Consider the following 16,839-nt stretch of genomic DNA (forward strand, 5'->3'; position numbering starts at 1 on the left):
CCACCACATGAGTCCAAATCTGCTGCAACCTGTCCACCACAGTATCCACACCAGGACAGTCCGAAGGCTCAACCTGCCCTGAAGAGAAACGAGGATGGAACCCAGAGTTGCAGAAAAACGGTGAAACCAAGGTAGCCAAGCTGGCCCGATTATTAAGGGCGAACTCAGCCAAAGGCAAAAAGGACACCCAGTCATCCTGATCAGCAGAAACAAAGCATCTCAGATATGTTTCCAAGGTCTGATTGGTTCGTTCGGTCTGGCCATTAGTCTGAGGATGGAAAGCCGAGGAAAAAGACAAGTCAATGCCCATCCTACCACAAAAGGCTCGCCAAAACCTCGAAACAAACTGGGAAACTCTGTCAGAAACGATATTCTCTGGAATGCCATGTAAACGAACCACATGCTGGAAAAACAATGGCACCAAATCAGAGGAGGAAGGCAATTTAGACAAGGGTACCAAATGGACCATCTTAGAGAAGCGATCACAGACCACCCAAATGACTGACATCTTTTGAGAGACAGGAAAATCTGAAATAAAATCCATAGAGATATGTGTCCAAGGCCTCTTCGGGACCGGCAAGGGCAAAAGCAACCCACTGGCACGAGAACAGCAGGGCTTAGCCCGAGCACAAATCCCACAGGACTGCACAAAAGTACGCACATCCCGCGACAGAGATGGCCACCAAAAGGATCTAGCCACTAACTCTCTGGTACCAAAGATTCCAGGATGACCAGCCAACACCGAACAATGAACCTCAGAGATAACTTTATTCGTCCACCTATCAGGGACAAACAGTTTCTCCGCTGGGCAACGATCAGGTTTATTAGCCTGAAATTTTTGCAGCACCCGCTGCAAATCAGGGGAGATGGCAGACACAATTACTCCCTCTTTGAGGATACCCGCCGGCTCAGATACACCCGGAGAGTCGGGCACAAAACTCCTAGATAGAGCATCCGCCTTCACATTTTTAGAGCCCGGAAGGTATGAAATCACAAAGTCAAAACGGGCAAAAAACAACGACCAACGAGCTTGTCTAGGATTCAACCGCTTGGCGGACTCGAGATAAGTCAAGTTCTTATGATCAGTCAAGACCACCACGCGATGCTTAGCTCCTTCAAGCCAATGACGCCACTCCTCGAATGCCCACTTCATGGCCAGCAACTCTCGATTGCCCACATCATAATTTCGCTCAGCAGGCGAAAACTTCCTGGAAAAGAAGGCGCATGGTTTCATCACCGAGCAATCAAAACTTCTCTGCGACAAAACAGCCCCTGCTCCAATCTCAGAAGCATCAACCTCGACCTGGAACGGAAGCGAAACATCTGGTTGACACAACACAGGGGCAGAAGAAAAACGACGCTTCAACTCTTGAAAAGCTTCCACCGCAGCAGAAGACCAATTGACCAAATCAGCACCTTTCTTGGTCAAATCAGTCAATGGTTTAGCAATACTAGAAAAATTGCAGATGAAGCGACGATAAAAATTAGCAAAGCCCAGGAACTTTTGCAGACTTTTCAGAGATGTCGGCTGAGTCCAATTATGGATGGCTTGGACCTTAACAGGGTCCATCTCGATAGTAGAAGGGGAAAAGATGAACCCCAAAAATAAAACCTTCTGAACACCAAAGAGACACTTTGATCCCTTCACAAACAAAGAATTAGCACGCAGGACCTGAAACACCGTTCTGACCTGCTTCACATGAGACTCCCAATCATCCGAGAAGATCAAAATGTCATCCAAGTACACAATCAGGAATTTATCCAGGTACTCTCGGAAGATGTCATGCATAAAGGACTGAAACACTGATGGAGCATTGGCAAGTCCGAATGGCATTACTAGATACTCAAAATGGCCCTCGGGCGTATTAAATGCAGTTTTCCACTCATCGCCTCGCTTAATACGCACAAGATTATACGCACCACGAAGATCTATCTTGGTGAACCAACTAGCCCCCTTAATCCGAGCAAACAAATCAGATAACAATGGCAAGGGGTACTGAAATTTAACCGTGATCTTATTTAGAAGGCGGTAATCTATACAAGGTCTCAGTGAACCATCCTTCTTGGCTACAAAAAAGAACCCTGCTCCTAATGGCGACGATGACGGGCGAATATGCCCCTTCTCCAAAGACTCCTTCACATAACTCCGCATAGCGGCGTGCTCAGGCACAGATAAATTAAACAGTCGACCTTTAGGGAATTTACTACCAGGAATCAAATCGATAGCACAATCACAATCCCTATGCGGAGGTAGGGTATCGGACTTGGGCTCATCAAATAAATCCCGGTAATCAGACAAGAACTCAGGAACCGCAGAAGGGGTGGATGACGAAATAGTCAGAAATGGGACATCACCATGTACCCCCTGACAACTCCATCTGGACACAGACATGGATTTCCAATCTAATACTGGATTATGGACTTGTAGCCATGGCAACCCCAACACGACCACATCATGCAGATTATGCAACACCAGAAAGCGAATAACCTCCTGATGTGCAGGAGCCATGCACATGGTCAGCTGGGTCCAGTACTGAGGCTTATTCTTGGCCAAAGGCGTAGCATCAATTCCTCTCAATGGAATAGGACACTGCAAGGGCTCCAAGAAAAACCCACAACGCCTAGCATACTCCAAGTCCATCAAATTCAGAGCAGCGCCTGAGTCCACAAATGCCATGACAGAATACGATGACAAAGAGCAGATCAAGGTAACAGACAGAAGAAATTTTGACTGTACCGTACCAATGGTGGCAGACCTAGCGAACCGCTTAGTGCGCTTAGGACAATCAGAGATAGCATGAGTGGAATCACCACAGTAGAAACACAGCCCATTCAGACGTCTGTGTTCTTGCCGTTCAACTCTGGTCAAAGTCCTATCGCACTGCATAGGCTCAGGTTTAAGCTCAGGTAATACCGCCAAATGGTGCACAGATTTACGCTCGCGCAAGCGTTGACCGATCTGAATGGCCAAAGACATAGACTCATTCAGACCAGTAGGCATAGGAAATCCCACCATGACATCCTTAAGGGCTTCAGAGAGACCCTTTCTGAAAATAGCTGCGAGCGCACCTTCATTCCACTGAGTGAGTACGGACCACTTTCTAAATTTCTGACAATATACCTCTATTTCATCCTGACCCTGACACAGAGCCAGCAAATTCTTCTCTGCCTGATCCACAGAATTAGGCTCATCGTACAGCAATCCGAGCGCCAGGAAAAATGCATCGATATTACTTAATGCAGGATCTCCTGACGCAAGAGAAAATGCCCAGTCCTGAGGGTCGCCACGCAAAAAAGAAATAACGATCCTAACTTGTTGAACTGGGTCACCAGAGGAGCGAGGTTTCAAAGCCAGAAATAGTTTACAATTATTTTTGAAACTCAGAAATTTAGTTCTATCTCCAAAAAACAAATCAGGAATAGGAATTCCCGGTTCTAACATAGAATTCTGAACCACAAAGTCTTGAATACTTTGTACTCTTGCCGTGAGCTGATCCACACATGAAGACAGACCTTTAATGTCCATTGCTACACCTGTGTCCTGAACCACCCAAATGTCTAGGGGAAAAAAAAGGCAAAACACAGTGCAAAGAAAAAAAAATGGTCTCAGAACTTCTTTTTTCCCTCTATTGGGAATCATTAGTACTTTTGTCTTCCAGTACTGTTATGAAAGGTAATTCAGTACCACAATGGACATAGAGGTCAGCGCACATACAGTGACCTGGCAATAACCCAAAAAACAAGAACGAGCTCTGAGACGTGGGAACTCTGCTGACCGCAATCCCCAATCCTCTCCAACACACTAAAGGCAGCCGTGGATTGCGCCTAACGCTCCCTATGCAACTCGGAACGGCCTGAGAAACTAGCTAGCCTGAAGATAGAAAATAAGCCCACCTTGCCTCAGAGAAATACCCCAAAGGAAAAGGCAGCCCCCACATATAATGACTGTGAGTTAAGATGAAAAGACAAACGTAGAGATGAAATAGATTTAGCAAAGTGAGGCCCAACTTTCTGAACAGAGCGAGGATAGGAAAGGTAACTTTGCGGTCAACACAAAATCCTACAAAAACCACGCAAAGGGGGCAAAAAGACCCTCCGTACCGAACTAACGGCACGGAGGTACACCCTCTGCGTCCCAGAGCTTCCAGCAAGCAGAAAAAAACAAACTGACAAGCTGGACAGAAAAGAACAGCAAACAAATAGCAAAGAGGAACCTAGCTATGCAGAGCATCAGGCCACAGGAACGATCCAGGAGGAAACAGGTCCAACACTAGAACATTGACTGGAAGCCAGGATCAAAGCACTAGGTGGAGTTAAATAGAGCAGCACCTAACGACTTCACCACATCACCTGAGGAAGGAAACTCAGAAGCCGCAGTACCACTTTCCTCCACCAACGGAAGCTCACAGAGAGAACCAGCCGAAGTACCACTTGTGACCACAGGAGGGAGCTCTGCCACAGAATTCACAACAGCGGCCATGTTGAATAAGGGCATAGAGATGGGCAAGACCCAAAGTTCAACAGTTAGATCCAAATCTCCCTATGGAAAAGTTGAAAGGAATATAATGAAATAGACCTTTATAGCACTGGGTTCAAGTGCAAAGGTTTCTATACATAGTGCCAAAAAGAGGTGAAAAAATATATTACAATATAACAGTACACTACAGTATTACAATGTAACGCGCATACAACGGCGATGTTAAACACACAAATAGATTACCGGGTCACCTCTCATGCCCATAATGTGGTTGACGCGCTAGGAGTCTTCCAGAGGAATGGTCTAATATTCTAAAATAAGGCACATAGTTCAATGTTGGGTCGTCTCCTGCTACTAAAAAACGTGAAGAACACAAATAACGCACAATTAAAATCAAATCTAAAAATTCTCCATTATTGAAAAGAGAAAAGTTTCTAGAACTCATAACATAACTTATAAGAAGGATGAGAAGCTCAATTTCTCATTTTTCCGAGGTTCACTATCTAGCAACACTCGAGCTGTGCTAGCCTGCATTTAAGATCATACCCTGATACCGCCACGGATACGATCGGTTCCTCGTATTTTCAGTAGATCAGGATTGCAGGCATATCGGAGCTGGAAGTGGCGGGGGATCGTCTTTAGGGATGCCATTTCATCAACGGAAAGGGCTGCCTTAATGTCCCTGACATGTTCCCTTATACGTATCCGCTGCTCCCCATAAATTACACTGCAGGGTACGTGGCATAGTAGACTACGAAGTCACTGCTACATGAAATGCATTCTCTAACCTGGAAAGTTTGCTTCCTATCAGATGAGCAAAACGTAGCGATTCTCAGTGTTCTGACATGCCAAACATGACCCGTATGGAAAGCATAGTGGTTTGCAGAACATTGGATTTGTGGTTAGCACTGTATGGTGGCTCAGTGGTTAAAATGTCCACAGTGGCTCAGTGGTTAGTGTTGTATGGTGACTCAGTGGTTAGCACTGTACGGTGGCCCAATGGTAAGCACTGTATGGTGGCTCAGTGATTAGCACTGTACAGCGGCTTAGTGGTTAGCACTGTATGGTAGCTCAGTGGTAAGCACTTTATGGTGGCTCAGTGGTTAGCACTATAAGGCAGCTCAGTGTTTAGCACTGTATGGTAGCCCAATGGTTAGCACTGTATGGTGGCTCATTTATTAGCACTGTACAGCAGCTCAGTGATTAGCACTGTATGCTGGTTCAGTGGTTAGCACTGTATGGTGACTAAGTGTTTGGCACTATACGGCAGCTCAGTGGTTAGCACTGTACAGTAGCTCAGTGGCTAGCACTGTATGGTGGCTAAGTAGTTAGCACTGTACGGTGGCTCAGTGGTTAGCACTGTATGGTGGCTCAGTGGTTAGCACTGTATGGTGGTTCAGTGGTTAGCACTGTACAGTGGCTTAGTGGTTAGCACTGTACGGTGGTTCAGTGGTTAGCACTGTATGGTGGTTCAGTGGTTAGCATTGTATGGTGGCTCAGTGGTTAGCATTGTATGGTGGCTCAGTGGTTATCATTGTATGGTGGCTCAGTGGTAATCATTGTATGGTGGCTCAGTGGTTAGCATTGTATGGTGGCTCAGTGGTTAGCACTGTATGGTGGCTCAGTGGTTAGCACTGTATGGTGGCTCAGTGGTTAGCACTGTATGATGACTCAGTGGTTAGCACTGTACAGTAGCTCAGTGGCTAGCACTGTATGGTGGCTAAGTAGTTAGCACTGTACGGTGGCTCAGTGGCTAGCACTGTATGGTGGCTAAGTAGTTAGCACTGTACGGTGGCTCAGTGGTTAGCACTGCAGCCTTGCAGCACTGCTACCTTCCTGCATTCAAATCCCATTAAGGATGACATCTGCAAGGAGTTTGTATGTTCTCCCCGTGATTGCGTGGGTTTCCTCCGGGTTCTCCGGTTTCCTCCCACACTCCAAAGACTGATAAGGAATCTAGATTGTGAGCCCCAATGGGGACAGCGATGATGATAAAGCACTGTGGAATATGTTGGAGCTAGTAAAATAAATAAAATGAAAACTTTTATCTCTTGTACTTTTAACATAGATTTGTCACTTAAATTTGCAACATTACCCAAGTAAGGTGAATTAAGTGGCAGATTCATGTGGATCCATTATCCCCCAGTCATGTTCCTCTGTCTATCCAAATGTACAGTTAGGGCCAGAAATATTTGGATAGTGACACAAGTTTTGTTATTTTAGCTGTTTACAAAAACATGTTCAGAAATACAATTATATATATAATATGGGCTGAAAGTGCACACTCCCAGCTGCAATATGATAGTTTCCACATCCAAATCGGAGAAAGGGTTTAGGAATCATAGCTCTGTAATGCATAGCGTCCTCTTTTTCAAGGGACCAAAAGTAATTGGACAATGGACTCTAAGGGCTGCAATTAACTCTGAAGGCGTCTCCCTCGTTAACCTGTAATCAATGAAGTAGTTAAAAGGTCAGGGGTGGATTCCAGGTGTGTGGTTTTGCATTTGGAAGCTGTTGCTGTGAGCAGACAAGATGCGGTCAAAGGAACTCTCAATTGAGGTGAAGCAGAACATCCTGAGGCTGAAAAAAAAGAAAAAATCCATCAGAGAGATAGCAGACATGCTTGGAGTAGCAAAATCAACAGTTGGGTACATTCTGAGAAAAAAGGAATTGACTGGTGAGCTTGGGAACTCAAAAAGGCCTGGGCGTCCACGGATGACAACAGTGGTGGATGATCGCCGCATACTTAATTTGGTGAAGAAGAACCCGTTCACAACATCAACTGAAGTCCAGAACACTCTCAGTGAAGTAGGTGTATCTGTCTCTAAGTCAACAGTAAAGAGAAGACTCCATGACAGTAAATACAAAGGGTTCACATCTAGATGCAAACCATTCATCAATACCAAAAATAGACAGGCCAGAGTTAAATTTGCAGAAAAACACCTCAAGAAGCCAGCTCAGTTCTGGAAAAGTATTCTATGGACAGATGAGACAAAGATCAACCTGTACCAGAATGATGGGAAGAAAAAAGTTTGGAGAAGAAAGGGAACGGCACATGATCCAAGGCACACCACATCCTCTGTAAAACATGGTGGAGGCAACGTGATGGCATGGGCATGCATGGCTTTCAATGGCACTGGGTCACTTGTGTTTATTGATAACATAAGAGCAGACAAGAGTAGCCGGATGAATTCTGAAGTGTACCGGGATATACTTTCAGCCCAGATTCAGCCAAATGCTGCAAAGTTGATTGGACGGCGCTTCATAGTACAGATGGACAATGACCCCAAGCATACAGCCAAAGCTACCCAGGAGTTCATGAGTGCCAAAAAGTGGAACATTCTGCAATGGCCAAGTCAATCTCCAGATCTAAACCCAATTGAGCATGCATTTCACTTGCTCAAATCCAGACTTAAGACGGAAAGACCCACAAACAAGCAAGACCTGAAGGCTGCGGCTGTAAAGGCCTGGCAAAGCATTAAGAAGGAGGAAACCCAGCGTTTGGTGATGTCCATGGGTTCCAGAATAAAGGCAGTGATTGCCTCCAAAGGATTTGCAACAAAATATTGAAAATAAAAATATTTTGTTTGGGTTATGTTTATTTGTCCAATTACTTTTGACCTCCTAAAATGTGGAGTGTTTGTAAAGAAATGTGTACAATTCCTACATTTTCTATCAGATATTTTTGTTCAACCCTTCAAATTAAACGTTACAATCTGCACTTGAATTCTGTTGTAGAGGTTTCATTTCAAATCCAATGTGGTGGCATGCAGAGCCCAACTCGCGAAAATTGTGTCACTGTCCAAATATTTCTGGCCCTAACTGTATATTAGCAAGTTACAGGATCAGACTACACAAGGTTTGTTTGTAGTCTGTCGCCATGGAGACATACACACCTGCATGTCAGCCATGCACACAAATCACTGGGAATTTTTTTTTCATTGCTACTTAATTAACTTACGGGAATAAAAGTAATAGAAATTAATTACAGATGCCGGTCTATTCTCTTACCGATGCATCCACAGGCTGTGTTCAGACGTTGCTTTTTTTGCCGCTTTTTTTCTGCAGGCAAAACTTGCTCTGTTGGCAGTAAAGAAGCTGTTTACAAAAAAAAAACATGTTGTGCTGCTTTTTTAATGCTTTTTGCGTGTCATTTATCTACATTCCATATTTAATAAAGTTAGTTATTTACTAAAAATGCAGAAAACACACGGTTGCATTTTTTTTGTAGCAATTTCCAATGGTGAAAAAAAAAATGCTGAATGGACCACGCTGCAGTTTTCAGAAATACAACAGTTTTATAATTCCGTCAATAAAAAAAAGTAATCGCATGAAGGAGATTTCTGAAATCTCATCGATTTTGCTGGTACTTTAAAAAGCAATTTTTAATATGCATAAAAAAGCAGCAAAAAAAAAAACACTGCAAAAAAAGCATAGCCTTAGTATTTTGCAAAAATCAAGGTAAAATTCAATTAATAATTGTACATTGCGACATTCTAGTAAAACCGTCAACAGCGTGAAATTCACATTGCAATCACTGGTCAAACACATAGAGCATGAATATCTCCCGATGAGAATCACAAAGATGTTTTTTTTTCATCTTTTCCCCTATCCACAAGGGATATTTGGTAATGACATTTTAATCCTAAAATTTCATGTCAAGTCCCCAAAAAAAAGTAGTCAGCACCTGAGCTCCTCCTAGTGAACACAATGTTGTCGTGTAGGAAAAAACTGTTCTGCGGGCAATTTGGAGCTGTGCGTCAGGACGAGAGAACGCCGATCGTTATAAAGCTATTGTAAGAAAATAATCAGTGCAGAATTTCAGATCTTTTTAGGTTAAAAAAAAAAAGGCATTTAATTCCCTTTAAAGCTTTCCATTGACGGCATAAGCATCCGATTTCGGAATGCGGAGATCAATCTCCCACGCTCATCTATATTTTGGCACGAACTGTAGAAGAGAATTATTGCTCTTTGTGCTGCACCTGCCGTATAATTCCTTCTCGATTGTTTTACATATAGAAAGCCCCGGCAGTCGAAAGCATTTTTTTTGCTTTTTCGTATTCGCTGGCGGTTCAGTTTTTACATAACTTGAAATACAGGTGCAAAACCGGAGGGATAGTGGCTTCCGGTGTCATTCACAGCCGTAATCCTCGTTTCATAAAACCACATAAATGTATAGGGTGGGAAACCAAAAAATAATGTCATTACAATATAAAAAAAATTAAGTAATAGATTAAAAAAAGATACAAAATTAAATGTGTATGCAGTCTTGAACTGACAAACCTATTTCTCAAGTAGACCCAGGTCTCTCCATCATCCTGAAGTTATGTTTCTGTCTCTACTTCTATCTATACAAATGATATTTAGCAAATCTACAGAATCAGACTACACAGGGTTTGTTTGTAGTCTGTCGCCATGGAGACACATACACCTGCATGTCAGCTGTGTACAGAAATCGTTAACAGATTTTTTTAATGTGATACAATGAATTATGGTGATGGTCGGTATATAAAGTTTGAGAGGAAAAGGATGAGAATAGGATATAGAACAGGCAGATAGCATGTAGATAGGAGATGGTTAAGGTTAGGACGAGCCCAGTGGGTGGGCACTAGTTATGATAAAGGGGGCACTCCCTGGTTAGGAAGAGTTTACTGTCAACCAGTAAAGTGTGGAGGAAAGTTCAGGATCAGGTGTGGTGGGCTGCTAGGGGCGGCATGGGCCAAACGTTCGGGTCAGTGGGCGGCCAAATGGAGATCCACCAGCGTCTGGAGCCAAGGGCTCGGGCAAGGTACCATGGAGCAGGCGGGGGTCTTCTGACATCACGAGGTCAGAGGACATGAAGCTACATGAGGGGCAGGTGGCCTGAACAAGGGTGCACTGCCGGAGTGGACAACGGATCTCTGGGGTTGATGGAGTCAGCAGGTTTGGGGGTAGTCCATAATGAATGGCTGGGCAAAACCAAAGAGGAGTTGCGCTAAAGAGGAAGGAAGTCTGAATTGCTGTGTCCTATCCTACCTGTACCCGCCTGATGAACTTTAACAAAAGTTTGGTTGTTGCAAAGAACCTGGTGTCCCATGCATTGTGTGTGGCGGCTCCTGTAGATGGAGGCCTGGAGGCAGCGAAGGCCTGGGCCATCAAGTAAGTGTGATATACCCTACACCCTAAAGCACACTAGGACTGGGGCACCCATTGTCTGTAATCTGCCAGAGCGTAACCAGACAGCAGCTCGGTCGTGACTACCACTCTGCAACAGTTTATAACTAAGGCAATTTATTTTTTCACAGGAGCCGGTGGCTTTTAGTCATGGGACTTATGCGAGGAAAATTGACCTCCTGTTTCTATATAAAGCTTAGAAGGATTCAGCTCATCAGTTTTTAATCACATGATGTCATAGCCCTAATGGAAAAGAGGAGAATTATCTGGGTAGAAAGGCAAAATGAGCAATTGTAAGTGCACAGTGCTGTATAATATGATCATGCAATATATAAAGAGGATAGAAAACTTGATGGGAGGAGGAGAAGGAGGAAGAGGAGGAGTGCTTCTTTGAGATATTTATTATTTTTATTATTTGCTTATATTAAATGTTTTTGTGTCTTTGTAACAATATTATTAGTTACATAAACGAAAACTCATCTCTGTATCATAAATGAATCCCTGACTTTTTTGCAACCTGCATTTAATATCCTACAGTAAGAAGTGATACTTTACGCTGCTTTTGTTTTCTATCCGGAAAGGTCACTTTGGATAAATCGGAGATCTTTTTATTTATTTTTTTTTTGCTAGAGATGCATTTCCAATGACTACTAGATGACATTGCAGGGGCTACCAAAGTACCTTTGAAAAGTGCTAATTGCAAGCTAGGACAGTGGTGTGTACAGCATAGGTATGGCGGCTGCTATTAACTGCTAAAAGCACTGGGTTTGATCCGCTATTACCCATTCTAATAACAGATAGAGTCATGGCCTCGGGCCGTCCATCGAGGCATCAGCGGGGGAGATAAAAGGCCTTTTACATTGTGAGCGAAGAGTCGCAGCTTTCAAAATCCTGCCTTTCAACCTACAAAAGCCTCTGAGCTTCCAGAAGACGGGTCCACAGGTACCAAAGTGCGATATTAATCTCCACGCTCACCTGCAGCTGTTTCCCTGACGGATATTTCAACCACCTTCAGCAAATACACATCAGGAAAGAAAGAAAATAAGATTTTATTTTTATAATGTGTGTTTTGTTCTGTAGGCAAAATGTACGCAGGGAAGATGAGATGATGATTTACAATTAGGAAAGCAATGAAAGGACGATGTATGCAATGTATTGGTGCAGCAGAGATTGTTCTGTTACTAACGAGCAGAATTAATACTAATGAGTGGAATTTAATACATGTGTAACAGACAATTCACTGAAAAGGAAATTAAAGGGAGACGGCCACGACCCTCCCCAGAGATGTTCGTGGAGGGCACTAACCCCCTGTAAAAATCCTGCCTGTAGTGAAGTGTTTTCTGATTTCCTGGTGCAGAAAATGATTTTTATTTATTATGCAAATGAGGGTGTCCAGTGCACCCGTAGCATGGCGAAACATCCATTGCACCGTTCCAACCCTTCAATCACCATTAACTTCCACCTCCCATTATATAGATTGACAGCACTTGCTTGCTCAGGGAAAGTGCAGCTGAGCTGAATACTCAGCCAGGGCTCGTCTGTCTGCAGTTATGCATTGGGGCAAAACCTTCTATCGGCAAATAAGGTCTTTTCAGGGATATATGAAAATGTATAGAGCGTTTGTTGTCACTAGGGTTGAGCGAAACGGGTCGAACATTTTCAAAAGTCGCCGACTTTTGGCTAAGTCGGGGTTTCATGAAACCCGATCCGACCCCTGTGCGGGGTCGGCCATGCGGTACGCGACTTTCGCGCCAAAGTCGCGTTTCAATGACGCGAAAAGCGCCATTTCTCAGCCAATGAAGGTAAACGCAGAGTGTGGGCAGCGTGATGACATAGGTCCTGGTCCCCACCATCTTAGAGAAGGGCATTGCAGTGATTGGCTTGCTGTCTGCGACGTCACAGGGGCTATAAAGGGGCGTTCCCACCGACCGCCATGTTACTGCTGCTGATCTGAGCTTAGGGAGAGGTTGCTGCCGCTTTGTCAGAAGCAGGGATAGCGTTAGGCAGGGTCCATTAACCACAAAACCGCTTGTGCTGCAGCGATTTGCACTGTCCAACACCACCCTCGGTGTGCAGGGACAGTGGAAGTTTTTTTTTTTTTTTTTTTTCCTCAGCGCTGTAGCTCATTGGGCTGCCCTAGAAGGCTCCCTGATAGCTGCATTGCTGTGTGTACGCCGCTGTGCAAACCAACTGCTTTTTTCAAAGCACAAATCCTCTTGTTCCTTCCTTTCTGCACAGCTATCTTTTTTGTTTGTCCACACTTTTTATTTCATTTGTGCATCAGTCCACTCCTTATTGCTGCCTGCCATACCTGGCTGAGATTACTGCAGGCAGGGAGATAGTAGCTGCCTGCCATACCTGGCTGAGATTACTGCAGGCAGGGAGATAGTAATTGTAGGACATTCCCTGTTTTTTTTTTTTTTTTTTTTTTGGTGGGAGATTAAGATTGGCAATTTGGCATTTCTGCTAGAGTGCCATCCCTGTGTGTGCCATCTCTCTCACATAGTGGGCCATAGAAAGCCTTTTCATTTTTCTGTATTTTTTTTGTGGGGTGTATAAATTCTCCCTGATAAAAATACAGTGGGAGATTAATATTGGCCTTTGGGCTTGTGTGCCAGTCCTGAGTGTGCCATCTCTCTCACAAATAGTGGGCCATAGAAAGCCTATTTTATTTTTTTTTGGGTTTTATAAATTCTCCCTGAAAAAAAGGGAGATTAATATTGGCCTCTGGGCTTGTGTGCCAGTCCTGAGCGTGCCATCTGTGCCAGTCCTGAGCGTGCCATCTCTCTCACAAATAGTGGGCCATAGAAAGCCTATTTAATTTTTTTTTGGGTTTTATAAATTCTCCCTGAAAAAAAGGGAGATTAATATTGGCCTCTGGGCTTGTGTGCCAGTCCTGAGCGTGCCATCTGTGCCAGCCCTGAGTCTGGCATCTCTCTCACAAATAGTGGGCCATAGAAAGCCTATTTAATTTTTTTTTTGGTTTTATAAATTCTCCCTGAAAAAAAGGGAGATTAATATTGGCCTCTGGGCTTGTGTGCCAGTTGTGAGCGTGCCATCTGTGCCAGTCCTGAGCGTGCCATCTCTCTCACAAATAGTGGGCCATAGAAAGCCTATTTAATTTTTTTTTTGGTTTTATAAATTTTCCCTGAAAAAAGGGAGATTAATATTGGCCTCTGGGCTTGTGTGCCAGTTGTGAGCGTGCCATCTGTGCCAGTCCTGAGCGTGCCATCTCTCTCACAAATAGTGGGCCATAGAAAGCCTATTTAAATATTTTTTTGGTTTTATAAATTCTCCCAGAAAAAAAGGGAGATTAATATTGGCCTCTGGGCTTCTGTGCCAGTCCTGAGCGTGCCATCTGTGCCAGTCCTGAGCGTCCCATCTCTCTCACAAATAGTGGGCCATAGAAAGCCTATTTTTTTTTTTTTTTTGGGTTTTAGAAATTCTCCCTGAAAAAAAAAGGGAGATTAATATTGCCCTTTGGGCTTGTGTGCCAGTACTAAGCGTGCCATCTCTCTCTCTCTCTCAGTCAGTGGGCCATGGAACGCCTATTTTTGGTTTTATTTGTTTTCTAAATTCTCCCTGAAAAAATCATTTTATTTTATTTGGTTTCTAAATTCTTCCTGATAAAATCATATTTTTTTTATTTTTTTTTTTTCTAAAGTCTCCCTGAAAAAAACAAAACAAAAAAAAAAACAAACAAAAAAAACAGTGGGGGATTAATATTGGCCTTTCTGCTTGTGTGCCAGTCTTGACTCCTGTGTGCGTCATCTCTCACTTAGTGGGCCATAGAACGCCTATTTTTTGTTTTATTAGTTTTATAAATTCTCCCTGAAAAAATCATTTTATTTTATTTGGTTTCTAAATTCTTCCTGATAAAATCATATTTTTTTTATTATTTTTTTTTCTAAAGTCTCCCTGAAAAAAAAAAACAACCAAAAAAAACAGTGGGAGATTAATATTGGCCTTTCTGCTTGTGTGCCAGTCTTGACTCCTGGGTGTGCCATCTCTCTCTCTCTCTCTCTCTCTCCAATTGTGGTCCATAGAAAGCCTATATTTTTTTTCCTTGATTTGGGTTCCAAAATCTACCAGAGAAAATAACTACATCAATCATTGGTAGAAAAATATTGGCCTCTGGGCTTGTGTGCCACTCCTGACTCCTCTGTGCGTCATCTCTCAGTCAGTGGGCCATAGAACGCCTATTTTTGTTTTTATTTGTTTTATAAATTCTCCCTGAAAAAATCATTTTATTTTATTTGGTTTCTAAATTCTTCCTGATAAAATCATATTTTTTTTATTATTTTTTTTTTCTAAAGTCTCCCTGAAAAAAAAAAAAAAAAAACCAACCAAAAAAAACAGTGGGAGATTAATATTGGCCTTTCTGCTTGTGTGCCAGTCTTGACTCCTGGGTGTGCCATCTCTCTCTCTCTCTCTCTCTCTCTCCAATTGTGGTCCATAGAAAGCCTATACTTTTTTTCCTTGATTTGGGTTCCAAAATCTACCAGAGAAAATAACTACATCAATCATTGGTAGAAAAATATTGGCCTCTGGGCTTGTGTGCCACTCCTGACTCCTCTGTGCGTCATCTCTCAGTCAGTGGGCCATAGAACGCCTATTTTTGTTTTTATTTGTTTTATAAATTCTCCCTGAAAAAATCATTTTATTTTATTTGGTTTCTAAATTCTTCCTGATAAAATCATATTTTTTTTATTATTTTTTTTTTCTAAAGTCTCCCTGAAAAAAAAAAAAAAAAAACAACCAAAAAAAACAGTGGGAGATTAATATTGGCCTTTCTGCTTGTGTGCCAGTCTTGACTCCTGGGTGTGCCATCTCTCTCTCTCTCTCTCTCTCTCTCTCTCCAATTGTGGTCCATAGAAAGCCTATATTTTTTTTCCTTGATTTGGGTTCCAAAATCTACCAGAGAAAATAACTACATCAATCATTGGTAGAAAAATATTGGCCTCTGGGCTTGTGTGCCACTCCTGACTCCTCTGTGCGTCATCTCTCAGTCAGTGGGCCATAGAACGCCTATTTTTGTTTTTATTTGTTTTATAAATTCTCCCTGAAAAAATCATTTTATTTTATTTGGTTTCTAAATTCTTCCTGATAAAATCATATTTTTTTTATTATTTTTTTTTTCTAAAGTCTCCCTGAAAAAAAAAAAAAAAAAACAACCAAAAAAAACAGTGGGAGATTAATATTGGCCTTTCTGCTTGTGTGCCAGTCTTGACTCCTGGGTGTGCCATCTCTCTCTCTCTCTCTCTCTCTCTCTCTCTCTCTCTCTCTCTCCAATTGTGGTCCATAGAAAGCCTATATTTTTTTTCCTTGATTTGGGTTCCAAAATCTACCAGAGAAAATAACTACATCAATCATTGGTAGAAAAATATTGGCCTCTGGGCTTGTGTGCCACTCCTGACTCCTCTGTGCGTCATCTCTCAGTCAGTGGGCCATAGAACGCCTATTTTTGTTTTTATTTGTTTTATAAATTCTCCCTGAAAAAATCATTTTATTTTATTTGGTTTCTAAATTCTTCCTGATAAAATCATATTTTTTTTATTATTTTTTTTTTCTAAAGTCTCCCTGAAAAAAAAAAAAAAAAAACAACCAAAAAAAACAGTGGGAGATTAATATTGGCCTTTCTGCTTGTGTGCCAGTCTTGACTCCTGGGTGTGCCATCTCTCTCTCTCTCTCTCTCTCTCTCTCCAATTGTGGTCCATAGAAAGCCTATATTTTTTTTCCTTGATTTGGGTTCCAAAATCTACCAGAGAAAATAACTCCATCAATCATTGGTAGAAAAATATTGGCCTCTGGGCTTGTGTGCCACTCCTGATTCCTGTGTGCGTCATCTCTCACTCAGTGGCCCATAGAAAGCATATAGTTTGTTACATTTGTTTTCTAAATTCTCCCTGCAAAAATCTATTTTTTTTTTTTTTGGGGTTTCTAAAGTGTTCCTGAAAAAATTAAAAATAAAAAAAGAATAATAGTGTGACATTAATATTAACATTTGTGCTTCAGTGACAGTCCTGCGTGTGGGGCATCTCTCTAATTTGCAGCCACCAAAAACAGAGTGTGTAACATTGGGCCTGATTTTCGCTGTGGTCTCACCAACCTGTAAAGGGGTAGCTAAATCATACTGAAGTTATAGCTCACCGTGTAAGTTGTGTGACTGCAACAAATAACGTTAGTTTGGTTACGTTTTTAAAACAATG

General features: G+C 42.5%; 1 long non-coding RNA gene across 2 annotated transcripts in view; it reads right to left on the reverse strand.

Moving 5' to 3' along the window:
* Positions 1-16,839, reverse strand: part of LOC138649059 (uncharacterized) — a 126,111-nt gene that overhangs the window by 75,551 nt on the left and 33,721 nt on the right. The window contains exons 2-3 of one of the 2 annotated variants that reach the window (XR_011315229.1): positions 8,489-8,575; positions 6,723-7,057 (exon numbers count right to left, since the gene is read on the reverse strand). The exons of the other annotated variant lie outside the window; for it this stretch is intronic. This is a non-coding gene — a long non-coding RNA (uncharacterized lncRNA). Of the gene's footprint in view, positions 1-6,722; positions 7,058-8,488; positions 8,576-16,839 lie in introns of those variants that run through there. 2 annotated transcript variants of the gene reach the window in all.

Source organism: Ranitomeya imitator, chromosome 9, assembly GCF_032444005.1.
Source record: "Ranitomeya imitator isolate aRanImi1 chromosome 9, aRanImi1.pri, whole genome shotgun sequence".
NCBI lineage: Eukaryota > Metazoa > Chordata > Amphibia > Anura > Dendrobatidae > Ranitomeya > Ranitomeya imitator.